We start from the raw sequence: 11,412 nt of genomic DNA on the forward strand, positions 1-11,412 counted from the left end.
GGCGTTGATTGCTCCCAGAGGACTCAGGGCCTCTGCCGCTGCCTCAGTACAGAGAGCAGAGCTGCATTTCCAGCAGGTTCTGCCACCCGCCCCAGGGGAGACCTTGGGAGCTTTATAGCAACTTGGCATCTCCTGAGTCGCCAGAGAGAATTTCCCTTATTGTACTGAGTGCTGAGGAGTGGGCGCTGGGTGGCTTCCCTGGGCAAGCTGGTTGCTGAGCTGCACAGGCCCTTGCATCTTCTGGGCTGTTCCCGTGTTTCATTCCTCCCCTTCCCGGTCAGTATTTGAACAAGACGTATTTTACTAAAGGACTCGTGGATTGCAGGGTCCCACGACATCACCTCTTCGAGGAAATCGATGGTTTGTTCCAGATTCAGGCTGTTTCTGGGAAGAAACCCTGACAGAAATTCAGAAGAATTGGAGCTGCATTCCTTTAGGACATGAATACATGAAATGCTCTTGGGAACTCCTAGAAGAATGAGCTGGGACCCGCTTTCCGAGGCCTGCTGGAACCAGAGACCGAGGTAAAGGCACGAACTTTCCCCCACATCATACATGCTTTTTAAAAAATTTCATGGTTATTTTTCCAATTTAGTGAAGTGAGTGCAAAATACAGAAAACCTGGTAGGTACCAGTCATTAATGTACGTGTACTTTAATTTAAATTCCAGTGAGTAAAGATACAGTGTAGTATTACTTTCAGGTGTACAATAGAGAACAACCCTTCCACACATCACCCGGTGCTCATCCCAGGTGCACTTCTTAATCCCCAGCAGCCGTTTCACCAATTCTCCAACTTTCTCTGGAAACTCTCAGTTTCTTTCCTAGATAAAAGTCTGTTGGTCACTGTTTCCTCCCCCCTACCCCCACTTTCTTTTATTTCCATGTGTTAGTGAAATCATCTGGTATTTGTCTTTGTCTGAAAGGCTTGTTTCACCGAGGATAACATTCTCTCGCTACATCTAGCTCATGGCAAATGACAAGATTTCATGGTTTTACGGCTAAATATTACATTCCATATACCACATCTGAATTTATTCATCACTTGATGGATGCTTGGGAACTTTCCGTAATTTGGCTGTTGTGGAAAATGCTGCTGTAAACATCACGGTGCATTTATCCCTTTGATGGTTTTGTATTCTTTGTGGAAATACCTTGTAGTGAAATTTCTGGATTGTAAGGTACTTCTATTTCCAGTTTTTTTTTATTTTTATTTTTTTATTTTTTGGAGATTCTCCATGATGTTTTCCAGAGTGGCTGCATCAGTTTGCATTCTTACCCACAGTCTTGTATGGTCCGTCTCAGAGTAGGGTTGGGATTTGTGTTAGGTCCCAGGAGGCTCCAGGCCCTGAACCCACAGCAGGGCAGTGGTCTCCCCGAAGGGCTGAGTTGAGGGAACAAGGGAGGGTGCAGGTCAGGATCTGTGTTTGGCTGCCAAGGCCACACACGTCGATGGGCCCCTGGTCAGGGAGGCCTCAGGAATCTTCTCGGGCAGCTGCACCCGGGCCTGGGAAATGACATTGCGAGATGCCAGGTTCCTTGCCGAGTGAGCCTGAACTGCTTGTGGACCCCAGGCGCATGGTGTTGTCAGACTTTGGTATTGGGTCCCCATGGGGAGAGAGCCTTAGCTAGGGTTAGGGTTCAGTCCAGGGCGTCGCCAGGGCTGATGCGATTCCGGTCTCACGATCTCCCTCGAGGGCTGAAATGAGGGCCCATGTGAAGGGGCGGCTCAACTGAGGGTTAGGGTTTGAGGCCGGTTTAGGTTTCAGTGGAGGGGTCCGGTTCGCAATTGGGTTAGTGTTAGTGTTCGTTCCCAGGGGCCCCCAGGCGCCGAAGCCACAGCAGGGCAGTGGTTTCCCCAAAGGGCTGAGTTGAGGGCACAACAGAGGGTGCCGATCAGGATCAATCTTTGGCTGCCAAAGCCACACAAGTCGATGGGCCCCTGGTCGAAGACGCCTCGGGAATACCTTCGGGCAGCTGTGACTAGGCCTGGGAAACGACATGGTGAGATGCCAGGTTCCATGCCAAGTGAGCCTGCACTGCTTCTGGACCACAGGCACGTGGTGTTCTCATATTTGGTATTGGGTCCCCATGGGGAGAGGGCCTTGGATAGGGTTAGGGTTAGGTCCAGGAACGTCGCCAGGCCCGAAGCGAGTCCGTTCTTGTGATCTCCCTCGAGGGCTGAAGTGAGAGCCCATGTGACGGGGTAGCTCAAGTGTAGGTTAGGGTTCGAGGCCAGATTAGGTTTCGGTGTGGGGGTCCTGTTCGTGGTAGGGTTAGGGTGAGGTACCAGGAGGCTTCAGGCACCGTTCCCACAGCAGGGTAGTGGTCTCCCTGACGGGCTGCGTTGAGGGCACAAGGGAGCGTGCCAGTCAGGATCAGTCTTTGATTGCCACAGGCACACAAGTTGATGGGCCCCTGGTCGGGAGGCCTCAGGACTCCTCTCTGGTAGCTGCAGCTGGGCCTTGGAAAAGACATGGTGAGCTTCCATGTTCCAGTCCGAGTGAAACTGCACTGTTTGTGCACCCCAGGCGCGTGGTGTTGTCAGACTTTGCTTTTGGATCCCCATGGGGAGAGACCATAGGCAGGGATAGGGTTCGGTCCATGGAAGTCGCCAAGGCCGAAGCGACTCAGTTCTCTTGATCTCCCTCGAGGGCTGAAGTGAGGGTCCATGCGACAAGGCGGCTTAAGTGTAGGGTTAGGGATCGAGGTTGGCTTAGGTTTCGGAGGAGGGACCCGGTTCGGGGTAGGTTAGGGTTAGGTCTCAGGAGGCTCCCAGCTCTGAAACCACACAGGGCAGTTGTCTCCCCGAAAGGATGAGTTGAGGGCACAAGGGAGGTTGCTGGTCAGTATCAGTCTTTGGTTTCCAAGGCCACACACATCGATGGGTCCCAGGTCGGGGAGGCCTCAGGAATCCTCTCAGGAAGTTGCAGCCAGGCCCAGGAAACGACTAGTTTAGCTTCCAGGTTCCATGTCGAGTGACCCTGCACTGCTTGTGCACCCCAGGCGCGTGGTGTTGTTAGACTTGGGTATTGGGTCCCCATAGGGAGAGAGCCTTACTTATGGTTAGGGTTCTGTCCAGGGACGTCGCCAGGGCCGTAGCATCTCAGTTCTCTTCATGTCCTTCGAAGGCTGAAGTGAGGGCCCATGTGACTGGACGGCTCAAGTGTAAGGTTAGGGATCCTGGCCGGTTTAGGTTTCGGTGGAGGGTCCCAGATCGGTTTAGGGTTAGGTTTAGGGTTAGGTCCCAGGAAGCACGAGGCGCCGAACCCACAACAGAGCAGTGGTGTCCCGGATGGGCTGAGTTGAGGGCAAAAGGGATGGTGCCGGTCAGGATTAGTCCTTGGCTGCCAATTCCACACACGTCGATTGCCCCCTGGTTGGGAGGCTTCAGGAATATTCTCGGGCAGCTGCAGCCGGGCCTGGGAAATGACATGGTGAGCTTCCACGTTCCATGCCGTGTGAACCTGCACCGCTTATGCACCCCAGGCATGTGGTGTTGTCAGATTTTGGTATTGGATACCCATAGGGAGATAGCCTTAGGTAGGGTTAGGGTTCTGACCAGGGACGCCGCCAAGGCCGAAGCGACACCTTTCTCTTGATCTCCCTCAGGGCTGAGGTGAGGGCCCATGCGACGTGGCGGGTCAAGTGTAGGGGTAGTGTTCGAGCACACCTTAAGGTTCGTTGGAAGATCGTGTTTCAGGGCAGGGTTAGTGTTAGGGTTAGTTCTCAGGAGGCTCCAGGCGCCAAATGCACAGCAGGGCAGTGGTCTCCCCGTAGGGCTGAGTTGAGGGCACAAGGGACGGTGACAGTTAAGATCAGTCTTTGGCTGCCAAGGCCACACACGTCGATGGGCCCTGGTCGAGGAGGCCTCCGGAATCCTCTCGGACAGCTGCAGCCGGGCCTGGGAAACAACATAGTGAGCTTCCAGGTTCCATGTCGAGGTAGCCTGTACCCCTTTTGAACCGCAGGCACTAGGTGTTGACAGATATTGGAATTGGGTCCCCATGCAGATAGATCCTTAGCTAGGGTTAGCGTTCGGTCCAGGGACGTCGCCAGGACCGAAGCCACTCCGGTCTCATAATCTCCCTCGAGGGCTGAATTGAGGGCCCATGAGACAAGGTGGCTCAAATGCAGGGTTAGGGTTCGAGGCAGGCTTAGATTTCGGTGGAGGGGCCCGTTTAGGGTTAGGTTTAGGGTTAGGTCTCAGGAGGATCCAGGCTCGGAACCCACAGCAGGGCAGTGGTTTCCCCAAAGGGCTGAGATGAGGGCACAAGGGATAGTGACAGTCAGGATCAGTCTTTGGCTGCCATGCCACATACGTTGATTGGCCCCTGGTCAAGGAGGCCTCCGGAATCCTCTCAGGCAGCTGCAGCCGGGAATGGGAAACGATATGGTGACTTCCAGGTTCCATGCTGAGAGAGCCTGCATGACTTGTGGACCCCAGGTGCGTGGTGTTGTGAGATTTTTGTATAGGGTCCCCATGGGGAGAATGCCTTAGTAGGGTTAGGGTCCTATCCTAGGACGTCCCCAGGGCCGAAGCGAATCTGGTCTTGTGATCTCCCTCGAGGGCGGATGTGAGGGCTCTTACGATTGGGCGGCTCAAGTGTAGGGTTAGGTTTCGAGGCCGCTTTAGGTTTCGGTGGAGGGTCCCGGTTCGGGGTAGTGTTAGGCTTAAGGTTAGGTCCCAGGAGGCTACAGGCGCCGAACCCACAGCAGGGCAATGGTCTCCCTGAAGGGCTGAGTTGAGGGCTCAAGAGAGGGTGCCGGTCAGGATCTGTCTTTGGCTGCCAAGGCCACACACGTCAATCAATGGGCCCCTTGTTGGTGAGGTCTCACGAATGCTCTTGGGCAGCTGTAGCCGGGCCTGGGTAACGACATTGTCAGCTTTCATGTTCCATGCCAACTGAGCCTGCACTGCTAGTGGACCCCAGGCGCATGGTGTTGTCAGACTTTGGTTTGGGACCACATGGGGAGAGAGCCTTAGCTAGTGTTATAGTTCGGACCAGGGACGTCGCCAGGGCCGACGCGACTCTGGTCTAGTGATTTCCCTCGGCGGGGGACAAGTAAGGGCCCAGGCGATGGGGCGGCTCAAGTGTACGTTTACAGTTCGAGGCTGGCTTAGATTTCGTTGGAGGGTCCCGGTTCGGGGTATGGTTAGGGTTAGGGTTAGGTCCCAGGAGGCTCCTGGCGCCCAACCCACAGCAGGGCCATGGTCTCCCCAAAGCGGTGAGTTGAGGACACCAGGGAGGGTGTCTGTCAGGATCAGTCTTAGGCTACCAAGGCCACACACGTCGATGGGCCCCTGGTCAGAGTGGTCTCAGGAATCCTCTCGGGCAGCTGCAGCTGGGCCTGGTAAACGACATGGTCAGCTTACATGTTCCATACTGAGTGAGCCTGCACCGCTTGTGCACCCCAGGCGCGTGGTGTTATCAGATTTATGTATTGGGTCCCCCGGGAAGAGTGCCTTAGCTAGAGTTATGGTTCAGTCCTGGGACGTCGTCAGAGCTGAAGCGACTCTGGTCTCGTGATCTCCCTCGAGGGCAGACATGAGGGCTCATGCGAAAGCGTGACTCATGTGTAGCATTGGGTTTCGAGGTCCGCCTAGGTTTCGGTGGAAGTTTCCGGTTCAGGGTAGGGTTAGTGTTAGGGTTAGGTCCCAGGAGGCTCCAGGCACCAAACCCACAATAGGGCAGTAGTCTCCCCGAAGGGCTGATTTGAGGTACAAGGGAAGGTGCCAGTCAGGATCGGTCTCTGGCTGCCAAGGCCACACACGTCGATGGGCACCTGGTCGGGAATGCCTCAAAATTGTCTCAGGCACTTGCAGCCGGACCTAGGAAAGGACATGGTGAGCTTCTAGGTTCCATGTCCAGTGAGCCTACACGGCTTGTGGACCCCAGGTGAATTGGGTTGTCAGACACTGGTATTGGGATCTCATGGGGAGAGAGCCTAACCTAGGGTTAGAATTCGGACCAGGGATATCGCCAGGTCCGAAGCGACTCCAGTATCGTGATCTCCCTTGAGGGGTGAAGTGAGGGCCTAGGTGACAGGGAGGCTCAAGTGTACGTTTTGGGTTCGAGGCCCAGTTATGTTTCGGTTGAGTGTCCCGGTTTGACGTAGGGTTAGGGTTAGGTTTAGGTCTCCGGAGGCTCTAGGAGACGAACGCACAGCAGGGAATTGTTCTCCCCGAAGGGCTGAATTGAAGGCACAAGGGATGGTGCCGGTCAGGAACCGTCTTTGGCTGCCAAGGCCACACACGTCGATGCGCCCCTGGTCGAGGATGGCTCCGGAATTGTCTCGGGCAGCTGCATTCGGGCCTGGGAAACGACATAGTGAGCTTCCAATTTCCATGCCGAGTCAGTCTGCACCTCTTCCGGACGCCAGATGCGTGGTGTTGTCAGATGATAGCATTGGGTCCTCTTGGGGAGAGGGCCTTAGCTAGGCTTAGGGTTCGGTCCAGGGACATCGCAAGGGTGGAAGCGACTCCAGTGTCGTGATCTCTCTAGAGGGCTGAAGTGAGGGCCCATGCAGCAAGGTGGCTCAAGTGCATGGTTAGGGTTCGAGGCCGGGTTAGGTTTCAGTTGAGTGTCCCGGTTCGGGGTACGGTTAGGGTTAGTTCGCAGCAGGCTACAGGCGCCGAATCCACAGCACGGCAGTGGTCTCCCCAAAGGGCTGAGTTGAGGGCACAAGGGTCGGTGCGGGTCAGGATCCGTCTTTGGCTGCCAAGGCCACAGATGTCGATCGGCCCCTGGTCGAGGAGGCCTCCGAAATCCTCTCGGTCAGCTGCAGACGGGCCTGGAAACGACATGGTGTGCTTGCAGCTTCCATGCCGATTCAGCCTGCACAGCTTCTGGACCCCAGGCGCGTGGTGTTGTCAGACTTTGGCATGGGGTCCCCATTGGGAGGGAGCCTTAGCTAGGGTTAGGGTTTGGGTTTGGTCCAGGGACGTGGCCAGTGCTGAATCGACTCCAGTCTCGTGATCTCCCTCGAGGGTTGAGGTGAGGGCCCATGCCAGAAGGCTGCTCCATAGCAGGGTTAGGGTTCGAGGCAGGCTTAATTTGTGGTGGAGGGTCCCGGTTCGGGGTACGGTTAGGGTTAGGGTTCGGTCCCAGGAGGCTCCAGGCGCCCAACCCACAGCAGGGCAGTGGTCGCTCCCAAGGGCTAAGTTGAGGGCACAAGGGAGGCTGCTGCTCAGGATCCGTCTTTGGCTGCCAAGACCACACACCTGATTGGGCCCCTGGTCGAGCAGGCCTCCGGATTCCTCTCGGCAGCTGCAGCCGGGCCTTGGAATCGACATGGTCAGCTTCCAGCTTCCATGCCGAGTCAGCCTGCACCTCTTCCGGACCCCAGGCACGTGGTGTTGTCAGACGTGGGCATTGGGTCCTCTTGGGGAGAGAGCCTTATCTAGGGTTAGGGTTCGGTGCAGGGACGTGGCCAGGGCCGAAGCGACTCCGGTCTCGTGATCTCCCTCGAGGGCTGAAGTGAGGGCCCATGCAGCAAGGCGCCTCAAGTGCAGGCTTACGGGTCGAGTCCGGCTTAGGTTTCGGTGGAGGGTCCCCGTTCGGTGTGGGGTTAGTGTTAGGGTTAGGTCCCAGGAGTCTCCAGGCGCCGAACCCACAGCAGGGCAGTGGTCTTCCCGAAGGCCTGAGTTGAGGGCACAAGGGACGGTGCCGGTCAGGATCCGTCTGTGGCTGTCAAGGCCACAGACGTCGATCGGCCCCTGTTCGTGGAGGCCTCCCGAATCCTCTTGGTCAGCTGCAGACGGGACTGGGAAACGATATGGTGAGCTTGCAGCTTCCATGCCGAGTCAGCCTGCACTGCTTCTAGACCCCAGGCGCGTGGTGTCGTCAGACTTTGGCATGGGGTCCCAATGGGGAGGGAGCCTTAGCTAGGGTTATGGTTTGGTCCAGGGACATCGCCAGGGCTTTATCGACTCCGGTCTCGTGATCTCCCTCGAGGGCTGAAGTGAGTGCCTATGCCAGAAGGCTGCTCCATAGCAGGGTTAGGATTCGAGGCAGGCTTAGGTTGCGGTGGAGGTTTCCGGTTCAGGGTACGGTTAGGGTTAGGGTTAGGTCCCAGGTGGCTCCAGGCGCCCAACCCACAGCAGGGCAGTCGTCGCCCCGAAGGGATGAGTTGAGGGCACAAGGGAGGCTGACGGTCAGGATCCGTCTTTGGCTGCCAAGGCCACACACGTGATTGGGCCCCTTGTCGAGCAGCCTCTGGAATCCTCTCGGCAGCTGCCGCCGGGCCTGGGAAACGACATGGTGAGCTTCCAGGTTCCATGCCGAGTCAGTCTACACCTCTTCCCGACCCCAGGCGAGTGGTGTTGTCAGAAGTTGTCATTGGGTCCTCTTGGGAAGAGAGCCTTAGCTATGGTTAAGGTTCGGTCCAGGGACGTCGCCAGGGCTGAATCGACTCCAGTCTCGTGATCTCCCTTGAGGGCTGAAGTGAGCGCCCATGCAGCAAGGTGGCTTAAGTGCACGGTTAGGGTTCGAGGCCGGGTTAGGTTTCAGTTGAGTGTCCCGGTTCGGTGTACGGTTAGGGTTAGGGTTAGTTCGCAGGAGGCTACAGGCGCCGAACCCACAGCACGGCAGTGGTATCCCCGAAGGGCTGAGGTGAGGGCACAAGGTCGGTGCCGGTCAGGATCCGTCTTTGGCTGCCAAGGCCACAGACGTCGATCGGCCCCTGTTCGAGGAGGCCTCCGGAATCCTCTCGGTCAGCTGCAGACGGGCCTGGAAACGACATGGTGAGCTTCCAGGTTCCATGCCGAGTCAACCTGCACCGCTTCCGTACCCCAGGCGCGTGGTGTTGTCAGACTTTGGCATGGCGTCCTCATGGGGAAGAGCCTTAGCTAGGGTTAGGGTTCGGTCCAGAGACGTCACCAGGGGCCGAAGCGACTCTGGACACGTGATCTCCCTCAAGGGCTGAAGTGAAGGCCCATGCAGCAAGGTCGCTCAAGTGCAGGTTTAGGTTTCGAGGCCGGCTTAGGTTTCGGTGGAGGGTCCCCGTTCGGTGTAGGGTTAGGGTTTGGGTTAGGTCCTAGGAGGCTCCAGGTGCCAAACCCACAGCATGGCACTGGTTTCCCCGAATGGCTGAGTTGAGGGCACAAGGGTTGGTGCCGGTGAGGATCCATCTTTGGCTGCCAAGGCCACAGACGTCGATCGGCCCCTGGTCGAGGAGGCCTCTGGAATCCTCTCGGCAGCTGCAGCCGGGCCTGGGAAACGACATTATGAGCTTCGAGGTTCCATGCCGACTCAGCCTGTACCTCTTCCGGACCCCAGGCGTGTGGTGTTGTCAGACGTTGGCATGGGGTCCCCATGGGGAGGGAGCCTTAGCTAGGGTTAGGTGTTGGTCCAGGGACGTCGTCAGGCCTGAATCGACTCCGGTCTCGTGATCTCCCTTTGGGGCTGAAGTGAGGGCCCATGCCAGAAGGCGGCTCAATTGCAGGGTTAGGGTTCGAGGCAGGCTTAGGTTGCGGTGGAGGGTCCCGGTTCGGGGTACGGTTAAGGTTAGGTTTATTTCCCAGGAGGCTCCAGACGCCCAACCCACAGGAGGGCCTTGGTCTCCCCGAAGGTCTGAGTTGAGGGCACAAGGGAGGCTGCCGGTCAGGATGCGTCTTTGGCTGCAAAGGCCACACACGTCAATGGGCCCCTTGTTGGTGAGGTCTCACGAATGCTCTCGGGCAGCTGTAGCCGGGCCTGGGTAACGACATTGTCAACTTCCATGTTCCATGCCGACTGAGCCTGCACTGCTAGTGGACCGCAAGCGCATGGTGTTGTCAGACTTTGGTTTGGGACCTCATGGGGAGAGATCCTTAGCTAGTGTTAAAGTTCGGACCAGGGACGTCGCCAGGGCCGACGCGACTCTGGTCTAGTGATTTCCCTCGGGGAGGGCAAGTGAGGGCCCAGGCGATGGGGCGGCTCAAGTGTACGTTTACGGTTCGAGGCCGGCTTAGATTTCGTTGGAGGGTCCCGGTTCTGGGTACGGTTAGGGTTAGGGTTAACTCCCAGGAGGCTCCTGGCGCCGAACCCACAGCAGGGCCGTGTTCTCCCCAAAGCGGTGAGTTGTGGACACAAGGCAGGGTGTCTGTCAGGATCAGTCTTAGGCTGCCAAGGCCACACACTTCGATGGGCCCCTGGTCAGAGTGGTCTCAGGAATCCTCTCGGGCAGCTGCAGCTGGGCCTGGTAAACGACATGTTCAGCTTACATGTTCCATACCGAGTAAGCCTGCACCGTTTGTGCACCCCAGGCGCGTGGTGTTATCAGATTTCTGTATTGGGTCCCCCGGCAAGAGTGCCTTAGCTAGAGTTATGGTTCAGTCCTGGGACGTCGTCAGGGCTGTAGCGACTCTGGTCTCGTGATCTCCCTCGAGGGCAGACATGAGGGCTCATGCGAAAGCGTGACTCAAGTGTATCGTTGGGTTTCGAGGTCCGCCTAGGTTTCGGTGGAAGTTTCCGGTTCAGGGTAGGGTTAGTGTTAGGGTTAGGTCCCAGGAGGCTCCAGGCACCAAACCCACAATAGGGCAGTAGTCTCCCCGAAGGGCTGAGTTGTGGTACAAGGGAGGGTGCCAGTCAGGATCGGTCTCTGGCTGCCAAGGCCACACACGTCGATGGGCACCTGGTCGGGAATGCCTCAAAATTGTCTCGGGCACCTGCAGCCGGACCTGGGAAAGGACATGGTGAGCTTCCAGGTTCCATGTCCAGTGAGCCTACACGGCTTGTGGACCCCAGGCACGTGGTGTTGTCAGACTCTGGAATTGGGATCTCATGGGGAGAGAGCCTAAGCTAGGGTTAGAATTCGGATCAGGGATATCGCCAGTTCCGAAGCGACTCCAGTATCGTGATCTCCCTCGAGGGGTGAAGTGAGGGCCTAGGTGATGGGGAGGCTCAAGTGTACGTTTTGGGTTCGAGGCCCGGTTATGTTTCGGTGGACTGTCCCAGTTTGACATAGGGTTAGGGTTAGGGTTAGGTCTCAGGAGGTTCTAGGCGACGAACCCACAGCAGGGAATTGTTCTCCCCAAAGGGCTGAATTGAAGGCACAAGGGATGGTGCCGGTCAGGATCCGTCTTTGGCTGCCAAGGCGACACACGTCGATGCGCCCCTGGTCGAGGATGCCTCCGGAATCGTCTCGGGCAGCTGCATCCGGGCCTGGCAAACGACATGGTAAGCTTCCAGTTTCCATGCCGAGTCAGCCTGCATCGCTTATGTACTCCAGGCGCGTGGTGTTGTCAGATTTTGATATAGGTTCCCCATGGCGAGAGTCCCTCAGCTAGGGTTAGGGTTTGGTCCAGGGACGTCGCCAGGGCCGAAGTGACTCCAGTCTCGTGATCTCCCTTGAGGGCTGAATTGAGGGCTCCTGCGACGGGGCGGCTCCAGTGTGGGGTTAGGTTTCGAGGCCGGTTTACGTTTCGGTG

Source organism: Neofelis nebulosa, chromosome 13 (assembly GCF_028018385.1).
Source record: "Neofelis nebulosa isolate mNeoNeb1 chromosome 13, mNeoNeb1.pri, whole genome shotgun sequence".
Taxonomy (NCBI): Eukaryota; Metazoa; Chordata; class Mammalia; order Carnivora; family Felidae; genus Neofelis; species Neofelis nebulosa.